The sequence below is a fragment of the Oncorhynchus mykiss genome, chromosome 6, assembly GCF_057628025.1.
Source record: "Oncorhynchus mykiss isolate SJ-2025 chromosome 6, ASM5762802v1, whole genome shotgun sequence".
NCBI classification, from domain to species: domain Eukaryota; kingdom Metazoa; phylum Chordata; class Actinopteri; order Salmoniformes; family Salmonidae; genus Oncorhynchus; species Oncorhynchus mykiss.
Genome location: NC_143027.1, coordinates 37,309,115 through 37,321,979, shown reverse-complemented (window position 1 = coordinate 37,321,979; position 12,865 = coordinate 37,309,115). Strand labels below are relative to the sequence as shown.

At 44.1% G+C, this 12,865-nt stretch overlaps 1 non-coding gene across 1 annotated transcript; it reads left to right on the top strand.

The window, feature by feature from the left end:
• Positions 1-12,736: 12,736 nt before the first annotated feature.
• On the top strand, positions 12,737-12,807 carry trnag-ccc (transfer RNA glycine (anticodon CCC)). The gene has a single exon. It is a non-coding gene; the product is annotated as a tRNA-Gly (tRNA).
• Positions 12,808-12,865: the final 58 nt, after the last annotated feature.

The following is a 12,865-nucleotide window of genomic DNA, read 5'->3' as shown; positions in this document are numbered from 1 at the left end:
ATGCTCAACTGGAACACACAGCAATTGGCCTGTTCAAAGCATAAGCGAAGTATAACTGGTTTAGAAAATCAGGGTGCGTATTCATAAAGCGGCAAAAAGCAGGAGAGCTGATCTTGGATTAATTCCCACGTCCATGTAATCATATTCATTGTGATGTAAAATGAAAAACTGATCCTAGGTCAGCATTCCTAATATGAGATGCTTTAGGAATACGGGCCCTGTTCTGCATCTTCCCACAGGTTACATATCCTGTCCTCTTCTGACATGGCCCTGTATTTCATTACATCTCCTGACAGTATTGACTGATGCTGTTTTCTGACATCATTCCACAGTGCTGTGGTGGGGAACTTCGTATTCTGCTGGCCCTTCATCAGCCTGGTTGTTTTATGGGGGGGGAAGGCCCACACCCTAGGCTACCAGAGCTGGACCCATGTACAGAACTTTGAGGTGAGTGATGGCGACTGGGAAATATCTGTGCATAGGGAATCTTTAGGTACTTGGCTATTGTAAAAACCTATTTACCCATAGGTAAAATAATAAATACACATCCCAACTAATTCATATGATTCTGTCCCCTGCTGTTGTTTCTATCACAGAAGAAGGATATTTTCAGCAGCCTCAACATCAGTCAAAACTTCAACAGCAGTTGAAGAGACCAGCTTTAATACCCACTAAATTCAGCCCAGCACCTCAGCAATATACCATTGACCTCTCCATTGCTGCTCTAAGAGCATCTGTACTTTTCTGTTTTACTGCCCCCACATTCCACAATGATGTTCCGTCACAATCACAAGGAGTCTCAGCCCTTTAAACTGAATTACAGCTTTTGTACACTGTTTCTGGGTTTACTCATGCATACCTCCTTGTCTGTGCTCTTTGTTTCAGTGGCTGTACGAGAAGAGTCATTGTTCCCTAGCATGCGCATGGAGCAGCAATTTGATCTGGAGGACTTTCTCAATGCTAGCAAAGTGTTGCTCAATTTGACATTGTCATATTTCATTTTGTTTCCTGTTAAAACAAATAAAATCCCCCTAATGCACTGTTACTACTGTAGCCTATCTTTGGTTACAGTATATTGGCATTGAATGAACTATACTGCCTGTGACCGTTATTTATGTGCCTGTGTGCTTCTCTCATTTATTGTAGTTCTTGGATGGATTCAATCAGAGTGCTCGGAATTGGTCAGTTAACCTAAATGGCTTGAAATAATACCTGACAATGGCAGGCGGGGCTTGCTGAACTTCAACTACGATGGGCAATTACTGCTGGTATATAATGTATAGGAGCAGCAAATCTGTGTGTGTTATTTTGTATTTGTTTACCTTAATTTAACCAGGAAAATACCATTTGTGGTTAGAAACCTCTTTTGCGAGAGGGACCTTGCCAAGAGGTCTGCAGGAAGTAGTCAGCGTGTACAGTGTATATACAAAGAGCAAAATACAATTAAAAAACATTTCTCTATCAGAGCTTTAAACTCAACAATTGATACCCTCTCCTCCAGTTTTAGTCTTTTGCAGCTCGTTCCCAGACCAAGGAGCGTTATAGGAAAATTATATTTATCCTATTTCAGTTTTGGCCTTAGGAACCGTGAAAGCTAGTAGCAGCTTGAAAGGGTGACTATACAGTTGAAGTCGGAAGTTTACATACACTTAAGTTGGAGTCACTAAAACGTGTTTTTCGACCACTCCACAAATGTCTTGTAAACAAACTATAGTTTTGGCAAGTCAGTTAGGACATCTACTTTGTGCATGACACAAGTAATTTTTCCAACAATTGTTAACAGATTATTTCACTTATAATTCACTGTCTCACAATTCCAGTGGGTCAGGAGTTTACATACACTAAGTTGACTGTACCTTTAAACAGCTTGGTGTCACGCCCTGGTCTTAGTTCTCTTTGTTTTCTTTATTATTTTGGTTAGGTCAGGGTGTGACATGGGGGATTTATGTGTTTTGTCTTGTCTAGGGTTTTTTTTGTAAGTTTATGGGGCTGTTCCCTTTCTAGGTGTTTATGTAAGTTTATGGTTGCCTAGATTGGATCTCAATTAGAGGCAGGTGTTTATTGTTGTCTCTGATTGGGAACCATATTTAGGCAGCCATATTCTTTGGGTATTTTGTGGGTGATTGTTTCCTGTGTCTGTGGCACACGGGACTGTTTCAGTGCCAGTTCACTTTGTTATTTTGTATATGTGTTGATGTTCAGTTTTTCACATTAAAAACCATGGACACTTACCACGTCGCGTATTGGTCCGATCCTTGTTACACCTCTTCAGAGGAAGAGGAAATCTGCCGTGACAGAATCACCCACCAAAACAGGACCAAGCAGCGGCAGGAGGAGCAGCGCAATCAGGACTTCTGGACTTGGGAGGAGATCCTAGACGGGAAAGGACCCTGGGCACAGCCATGAGAAAATCGCCGCCCCAAAGAAGAGCTGGAGGCAGCAGAGGCGGAGAGGCGCTGGTATGAGGAGGCAGCACGGCGGCGCGGATGGAAGCCCGAGAGTCAGCCCCAAAAATGGATGTGGGGGGGGGGACACAGGAAGTGTGGCGAAGCCAGGTAGGAGACCTGCGCCAACTTCCTCTGCTTACCGGAGGGCGAGAGAGACCGGGCAGGCACTGTTTTGCTGTGGTCCCCAGTGCGGGTGCATAGCCCGGTGCGGTACATTCAGTGCCTTGCGAAAGTATTCGGCCCCCTTGAACTTTGCGACCTTTTGCCACATTTCAGGCTTCAAACATAAAGATATAAAACTGTATTTTTTTGTGAAGAATCAACAACAAGTGGGACACAATCATGAAGTGGAACGACATTTATTGGATATTTCAAACTTTTTTAACAAATCAAAAACTGAAAAATTGTGCGTGCAAAATTATTCAGCCCCTTTACTTTCAGTGCAGCAAACTCTCTCCAGAAGTTCAGTGAGGATCTCTGAATGATCCAATGTTGACCTAAATGACTAATGATGATAAATACAATCCACCTGTGTGTAATCAAGTCTATAAATGCACCTGCACTGTGATAGTCTCAGGGGTCCGTTAAAAGCGCAGAGAGCATCATGAAGAACAAGGAACACACCAGGCAGGTCCGAGATACTGTTGTGAAGAAGTTTAAAGCCGGATTTGGATACAAAAAGATTTCCCAAGCTTTAAACATCCCAAGGAGCACTGTGCAAGCGATAATATTGAAATGGAAGGAGTATCAGACCACTGCAAATCTACCAAGACCTGGCCGTCCCTCTAAACTTTCAGCTCATACAAGGAGAAGACTGATCAGAGATGCAGCCAAGAGGCCCATGATCACTCTGGATGAACTTCAGAGATCTACAGCTGAGGTGGGAGACTCTGTCCATAGGACAACAATCAGTCGTATATTGCACAAATCTGGCCTTTATGGAAGAGTGGCAAGAAGAAAGAAATTTCTTAAAGATATCCATAAAAAGTGTCGTTTAAAGTTTGCCACAAGCCACCTGGGAGACACACCAAACATGTGGAAGAAGGTGCTCTGGTCAGATGAAACCAAAATTGAACTTTTTGGCAACAATGCAAAACGTTATGTTTGGTGTAAAAGCAACACAGCTGAACACACCATCCCCACTGTCAAACATGGTGGTGGCAGCATCATGGTTTGGGCCTGCTTTTCTTCAGCAGGGACAGGGAAGATGGTTAAAATTGATGGGAAGATGGATGGAGCCAAATACAGGACCATTCTGGAAGAAAACCTGATGGAGTCTGCAAAAGACCTGAGACTGGGACGGAGATTTGTCTTCCAACAAGACAATGATCCAAAACATAAAGCAAAATCTACAATGGAATGGTTCAAAAATAAACATATCCAGGTGTTAGAATGGCCAAGTCAAAGTCCAGACCTGAATCCAATCGAGAAACTGTGGAAAGAACTGAAAACTGCTGTTTCCAAATGCTCTCCATCCAACCTCACTGAGCTCGAGCTGTTTTGCAAGGAGGAATGGGAAAAAATGTCAGTCTCTCGATGTGCAAAACTGATAGAGACATACCCCAAGCGACTTACAGCTGTAATCGCAGCAAAAGGTGGCGCTACAAAGTATTAACTTAAGGGGGCTGATTAATTTTGCACGCCCAATTTTTCAGTTTTTGATTTGTTAAAAAAGTTTGAAATATCCAATAAATGTCGTTCCACTTCATGATTGTGTCCCACTTGTTGTTGATTCTTCACAAAAAAATACAGTTTTATATCTTTATGTTTGAAGCCTGAAATGTGGCAAAAGGTCGCAAAGTTCAAGGGGGCCGAATACTTTCTCAAGGCATTGTACCAGCTCCTCGTATCGGCCGGGCTAGAGTGGGCATCGAGCCAGGTGCCATGAAGCCGGCTCTACGCATCTGGTCTCCAGTGCGTATCCTTGGGCCGGCTTACATGGCACCAGCCTTACGCAGTTCCCCGGTTCGCCTGCACAGCCCAGTGCGGGATATTCCACCTCGCCACACTGCCAGGGCGACCGGGAGCATTCAACCAGGTAAGGTTGGGCAGGCTCGGTGCTCAAGAGCTCCGGTGCGCTTGCACGGTCCGTTCTATCCAGTGCCACCTCCACGCACCAGCCCTCCGGTGGCAGCTCCCCGCACCAGGCTTCCTATGCGTGTCCAGAGCCCAGTACTCCCTGTTCCTCCTCCCCGCACTTGCCCGGAGGTGCGTGTCCTCGGCCCAGTACCACCAGTGCCGGCACCACACACCAGGCCTACAGTGCGCCTCGCCTGTCCAGAGCTGCTAGAGTCTCCCGCCTGTCCAGAGCTGCTAGTCTCCCGTCTGTCCTGAGCCGCCAGAGCTGCCAGTCTGCAAGGAGCCGCCAGAGCCGCCAGTCTGCAAGGAGCAGCCAGTCTGCAAGGAGCCGTCAGAGCCGTCAGTCTGCAAGGAACCGCCAGAGCCGCCAGTCTGCAAGGAGCCGCCATTCATCCAGGAACCGCCAGAGCCGCCATTCATCCAGGAGCCGCCAGAGCCGCCATTCATCCAGGAGCCGCCAGAGCCGCCATTCAGCCAGGAGCCGCCAGAGCCGCCATTCAGCCAGGATCCGCCAGAGCCGCCAGGAGCCGCCAGAGCCGCCAGTCAGCCAGGATCCGCCAGAGTCGCCGGTCAGCCAGGATCCGCCAGAGTCGCCAGTCAGCCAGGATCCACCAGAGCCGCCATTCAGCCAGGATCCGCCAGAGCCGTCAGTCAGTCAGAAGCTGCCAGAGTCGCCAGTCAGCCAGGAGCGACCAGGAGCATTCAACCAGGTAAGGTTGGGCAGGCTCGGTGCTCAAGAGCTCCGGTGCGCTTGCATGGTCCGTTCTATCCAGTGCCACCTCCACGCACCAGCCCTCCGGTGGCAGCACCCCGCACCAGGCTTCCTATGCGTGTCCAGAGCCCAGTACTCCCTGTTCCTCCTCCCCGCACTCGCCCGGAGGTGCGTGTCCTCGGCCCAGTACCACCAGTGCCGGCACCACACACCAGGCCTACAGTGCGCCTCGCCTGTCCAGAGCTGCTAGAGTCTCCCGCCTGTCCAGAGCTGCTAGTCTCCCGTCTGTCCTGAGCCGCCAGAGCTGCCAGTCTGCAAGGAGCCGCCAGAGCCGCCAGTCTGCAAGGAGCAGCCAGTCTGCAAGGAGCCGCCAGAGCCGCCAGTCTGCAAGGAACCGCCAGAGCCGCCAGTCTGCAAGGAGCCGCCATTCATCCAGGAACCGCCAGAGCCGCCATTCATCCAGGAGCCGCCAAAGCCGCCATTGAGCCAGGATCCGCCAGAGCCGCCAGGATCCGCCAGAGCCGCCAGTCAGCCAGGATCCGCCAGAGTCGCCGGTCAGCCAGGATCCGCCAGAGTCGCCAGTCAGCCAGGATCCGCCAGAGCCGCCATTCAGCCAGGATCCGACAGAGCCGTCAGTCAGTCAGGAGCTGCCAGAGTCGCCAGTCAGCCAGGATCCGCCAGAGCCGTCAGTCAGTCAGAAGCTGCCAGAGCCGTCAGTCAGTCAGAAGCTGCCAGAGCCGTCAACCAGCCTGAGCTACCCCTCAGTTCTGAGCTACCCCTTAGTCCTGAGCTACCTCAGTCCGGAGCTGCCCCTCAGTCCAGTGGGGCCATTTAGTAGGGTTGCCAATCCTAGGTCGGCGGCGAGGGTCGCCGTTCCTAGGAAGAGACTAAAGCGGACTAAGACTATGGTGGAGTGGGGTCCACGTCCCGCACCAGAGCCGCCACCGTGGACAGACTCCCACCCAGACCCTCCCCTATGGATTTAGGTGTGCGGCCAAGAGTCCGCACCTTTGGGGGGGGGGGGCTTCTATCACGCCCTGGCCTTAGTTATCTTTGTTTTCTTTATTATTTTGGATAGGTCAGGGTGTGACATGGGGGATTTATGTGTTTTGACTTGTCTAGGGGTTTTTGTAAGTTTATGGGGCTGTGCCTTTCTAGGTGTTTATGTAAGTTTATGGTTGCCTAGATTGGTTCTCAATTAGAGGCAGGTGTTTATCGTTGTCTCTGATTGGGAACCATATTTAGGCAGCCATATTCTTTGGGTGATTTGTGGGTGATTGTTTCCTGTGTCTGTGCCACACGGGACTGTTTCGTTGCCAGTTCACTTTGTTATTTTGTATATGTGTTGATGTTCAGTTTTTCACATTAAAAACCATGGACACTTACCACGCCGGGTATTGGTCCGATCCTTGTTACACCTTTTCAGAGGAAGAGGAGGAAATCTGCCGTGACACTTGGAACCAAAGCACAAGGAACAATATACTGTGAGTTTCTATTGAAGAACCATAGCACAACGAACAATATACAGTAAGTCTCGAAGAACCATAGCACAATAAACAATATACAGTATGTTTTTTTATTGAAGAACCGTAGGACAATGAACAATATACTGTACTTTTAAATGTTTTAATTTTTTTATTTAACCTTTATTTTATCAGGGAGTTATTTATCTATTTGTTGTTTTGTCACTTATTAAGCATCCTAAGTTTCCAATATTTTTATTGGTTCACTTAAAGGATTGCTGTAGATCCGTAAGTTATTTTTGTATTTTTCCTATTATTATTTATTATTCATGATAATTTTACTTCCTGACTTTTTTGAGTATTCAGCAAATATTTTTTGCAAAAGGGGCATTGAGTTTTCAATGTTGGTCAGGTACAGTGCCTTCAGAAATTATTCACACCCCTTAACCTTTTCCATATTTTGTTGTGTTACAGCCTGAATTTAAAATCGACTAAATTTAGATTTTGTGTCACTGATCTACACACAATACCCCATAATGTCAAATTGGGAATTTGGTTTATAGACATTTTTTTATAGACAGAATTCTGTAATGACTATCCAATCTCTGTACCCATACACATACAGATAATTGTAAGGTACCTTAATCGAGTAGTGAATTTCAGGCACAGATTCAAGTACAAGATCAGGTTTTCAATTCCTTATTATAGTGCCAATATTAAATTGCATTAACTGTTTTTAACAGCCTTAAATGTGATTATTTGAATATGATGATCCATCTATTAACAGCTCATTTCTCTCACACTATGTTAATGTAGACAAAACCCTGAAAAGTTTGAGCCAGACAAGTCACACTCCACAACCAAATCCCTTACATTGTGGGAAACGTAAGACTAACCAATATTACATTATTTTCCTTTGTACTCTCACTGTTCTCTACTATGCACTTGACAGGGAATGGCACCCTATTTCCTTTACAGTCACAAATGTTGATAGGGCTTTAAAAGTAGTGCATGATATAGAATCTAAAATCTAAAATATATTTTGATTTGTTTAACACTTTTTTTGGTTACTACATGATTCCATATGTTATGTCGTAGTTTTGATGTCTTCACTATTATTATACAATGTAGGAAATATTAAAAATAAAGAAAAACCCTGGAATGAGTAGGTGCATCCAAACTTTTGACTGGTACTGTATTTAAGACCAGTTTATTGTTAATTACCCATTCTGACACTGACTGTAACTCCTTGCTAAGAGTCTCAGTGAGCTCACCGGCTGTTGGTGCTGATGTGTAGAGTGTGCAATCATCAGCATACATAGTAATTAACATTTTTGGTGGCAAATCATTTGTAAAAATAGAGAAGAGTTACAGCCCAAGGAAACCGTATTGAGGAATATCGCACTGTACATATCTGATGTTAGAAAAGCTTCCATTCAAGAATAATCTCTGAGTTATATTGGATAAGTAACTCTCCAACCATGTGATGGCAGGTGATGTAAAGCCATAACAAGTGAGTGTTTTCAATAACTAATCATGATCAATAACAGCAAGGCTACACTGAAACAGTACAGCTCCAGCTATCATCTTATTATCCATTATCTTAGCCAATCATTCGTTATCTGAGTCAGTGCAGTACAAGTTGAGTGCCCTTCCCTATATGCATGCTGAAAGTCAGTAGTTAACTCGTTCTTTAAAAAATAGCATTGCATTTGTTCAAACTTAATTCACTCCATCAGTTTAATAAGAGCAATCTGATTTGAAGTCTGTAAGAGCCAGCAAAGAGTGCTTTACTATTTTTAGGCAGTGGAATTACTTTAGCTTCCTTCCACGCCTGTGGACACACACACTCCTTTAGGCTTTGGTTAAAGACATGGCAATACAGTCCGCTACTATTCTCAATAGTTTCCCATCTAGGTTATCTAAACTTGGTGGCTTATCATTATGGATGGATAACAACCATGTTTCCTCCTCTTCCACACAAACTTTACGAACTTGTGATGGTGTTAACGTACAGGGCCTCAATATTATTATAAACACAACAAAAGTCGTACACAGGAAGTATTTCAGACACCACGTTGCTGCCTCTGAGTATTACATTCTGACACCATATACAATACAATATGAATATTGGTTAGTTGCTTCTGCATGCTCTCCCCTTTTCTCTAATCTCAGCACCCAGAATCAATCAAATCAGGCAGTCATAAGAGACAACTTTTCTCTAAAGATAACCCCTTCCCAAAGCTTATGCAATAGTAAGGTGTAATGGACAGTTGTTCTAATGCCATGATTCTTAAGACAGAGGAATGTTCTCGATAATGTCATGCTGGTAGGGTGTCAATAGATGTGAGGATATCCCATTTGTTTGGTAAAATGAAAGATATCTTAATAGAAAATGACACAAGTAAAAGTGAAAGTCACCCAGTAAAATACTACTTGGGTTAAAGTCTAAAGGTATTTGGTTTTAAATATACTTAAGTATCTCAGGTAAATGTAATGGCTAAAAAAAAAGTGTAAATTATTTCAAATTCCTTATATGAATTAACCAAACCAGATGGCACCATTTTCTTTATTTACGGATAGCCAGGGGCACACTCCAACATTGAGAATGAATTTACAAGCGAATAATTTGTGTTTAGTGACTCCGCCAGAACAGAGGCAGTAGAGATGACCATGGAAATTCTCTTGATCCAGGCTGTATCACATCTGGCTGTGATTGGGAGTCCCATAGGGCAGGGCACAATTGGCCAGGCTTCATTCAGGTTTGGCCAGGGTAGGCTGTCATTGTAGATAATAATTTGTTCTTAACTGACTTGTTAAATAAAGGTTACATAATAGTTACAGTGCATTGCGAAAGTATTCGGCCCCCTTGAACTTTGCGACCTTTTGCCACATTTCAGGCTTCAAACATAAAGAGATAAAACTGTTTTTTTTTGTGAAGAATCAACAACAAGTGGGACACAATCATGAAGTGGAACGACATTTATTGGATATTTCAAACTTTTTTAACAAATCAAAAACTGAAAAATTGGGCGTGCAAAATTATTCAGCCCCATTAAGTTAATACTTTGTAGCGCCACCTTTTGCTGCGATTACAGCTGTAAGTCGCTTGGGGTATGTCTCTATCAGTTTTGCACATTGAGAGACTGACATTTTTTCCCATTCCTCCTTGCAAAACAGCTTGAGCTCAGTGAGGTTGGATGGAGAGCATTTGTGAACAGCAGTTTTGTCGTTCCACTTCATGATTGTGTCCCACTTGTTGTTGATTCTTCACAAAAAAATACAGTTTTATATCTTTATGTTTGAAGCCTGAAATGTGGCAAAAGGTTGCAAAGTTCAAGGGGGCCGAATACTTTCGCAAGGCACTGTAAATAAAGGTTAAATAAAAAATAAATTGATAAGTGTGTGAATTGGACAATTCTCCTGTCCTGTTAAGCATAAAAAATGTAACGAATACTTTTGGGTGTCATGGAAAATGTATGGAGTAAAAAGTAAATTATTTTCCTTAGGAATGTAGTGAAGTAGAAGTTGTCAAAAATATAAATAGTAAAGTAAAGTACAGCTGCTATCACATTTGAAGGTAAGACCCAGGTGCAGACAATGTCGAAGTAACAAAAGTTTATTAATTAGAACACGGGCAGGCAAAGGTCAGGCAGAGGTCAGTAATCCAGAGTAATGGGGAAAAGGTACCGGAAGGCAGGCTCAGGTCAGGCAGAGGTCGGTAATTCAGAGTAGAGGGTAAAGGTACTGGACGGCAGGCAGGCAGAAAGGACAAATATATATTTACAGGGGATAATGGGGAAGATGGGCGATACCTGGAGGAGGGTGGAGACAATCACAAAGACAGATGAAACAGGGCCTGACAGATGTCCCTGGCGGAGACCCAGCACCTCTCCTCCGGGCCATAACCCTCCCAGTCAACCAGGTACTGGAATCCCCTGCCCCGGGGTCGAACCTTCAGGAGACGCCTTACCATGTACGCCGGTTGGCCGTCGAAGAGACTTACTGAACCCCTCCCAGAGGTCCTGGTACTTCGTGGGATTGGCGGAGAGGTCCGGGGCAATTTCCAAGCCCCCAGGAAGACATCCCGAGGCAGGCAGAGCTAACTTCAGGCAATGAGTGTTGCAGAACGGACTCCAGCCCACGATGGCACCAGTAGACCAGTCAATAGAGCGATTGTGTCACCGGAGCCAAGAGAATCCCAATACCGCAGGAACCTGTGGAGACTCAACCAGCAGGAATTGGATCGTCTCGCTGTGGTTCCCCGACACTCGTAGGTTGACATGGTGGTCTGGTGGGTGACCCGGCCTATAGAACGCCTGTCCAGTGCTTTAACACCCATGGGAATGGAGAAAGGTTGAGTGGGGATGCCCAGCTCGGATGCCAAAGTAATGTCAATAAGACTCACATCGGCCCCCGAGTCGATAAATACCTAGAGAGACTTGGACTGGTTGCCCCACCGCAGGATGGCACGGAGAGGGGAGAAAGCAAGGGGAAACGAAAAATTATCTTTAAGACCCACAAGAGTACACACTCCAACAAATGAGCTAGGTCTCTTGAAGAAGAGTTGAAGGTTGAAAGTCATGTGTCCTCCTCTTTAAAACCAAACAAATGGGATATCCTCACATCTATTGACACCCTACCAGCATGACATTATCGAGAACATTCCTCTGTCTTAAGAATTGAGCAAGTGACATGACAAGTAACATACTGCACTGATGGATTGGTTAATTATCATCTCCATACAATAGCTGTCAATGTACATGTACAGTAGCCTACATACAGGACGGCGTAATATATATTATATATATATAATACATAATATAACTTTTATATAACTTTCCATGGAAAGTTGGAGACCAACTTGATATTTGACGAGGTCCTGGACAATGTCTCTGGACAATGTGTAACTCTTTTTTCACCCCTTTTTCTCCCCAATTTCGTGGTATCCAATTGTTGTAGTAGCTACTATCTTGTCTCATCGCTACAACTCCCGTACGGGCTCGGGAGAGACGAAGGTTGAAAGTCATGCGTCCTCCGATATAAATAATTTACTTTTTACTCCATACATTTTCCATGACACCCAAAAGTATTCGTTACATTTTTTATGCTTAACAGGACAGGAGAATTGTCCAATTCACACACTTATCAATTTATTTTTTATTTAACCTTTATTTAACTATTATGTAACCTTTATTTAACAAGTCAGTTAAGAACAAATTATTATCTACAATGACAGCCTACCCTGGCCAAACCTGAATGAAGCCTGGTCAATTGTGCCCTGCCCTATGGGACTCCCAATCACAGCCAGATGTGATACAGCCTGGATCAAGAGAATTTCCTTGGTCATCTCTACTGCCTCTGTTCTGGCGGAGTCACTAAACACAAATTATTCGCTTGTAAATTCATTCTCAATGTTGGAGTGTGCCCCTGGCTATCCGTAAATAAAGAAAATGGTGCCATCTGGTTTGGTTAATTCATATAAGGAATTTGAAATAATTTACACTTTTTTTCATTCTTAAGTATATTTTAGCAATTACATTTACCTGAGATACTTAAGTATATTTAAAACCAAATACCTTTAGACTTTAACCCAAGTAGTATTTTACTGGGTGACTTTCACTTTTACTTGTGTCATTTTCTATTAAGATATCTTTAATTTTACTCAAGTATGACACTTGCGTACTTTTTTTCCACCACTGCTAATAAGCAACTCATTCTAACACTGAGAAATATTGAAATGGCACCAATGATAAATTACATGACCCCCCCACCCTGGACTAGATTGACTAAAATTGAAATAGCATGACCCTCCAGGTAACCATTCTGTACATTTTTACATGGGGTAGGCCTATTTATTCTGAAGTATAGGCCTATTTAATGTTATGCATAGGTATATTCCTTCCCATTTGTTTTTTCTAAAATGTTTTACAAAGAATAAAAGCTAATATGCAACAAACGCATATGTAATCATTTGAATTATGAAATCATGTATCTCATCAGTATCATCCTTCGATTTCCAACTTAAATCATCTGCGCCGCTGGTGTAATGGTATCATGGAAGATTCCCATTCTTTCGACCCGGGTTCGATTCCCGGGCGGCGCACGTTTTTTTTCTCTGGCCAAACTCCTTATCAAAATAATTTTGAAAACGGTATGGATTG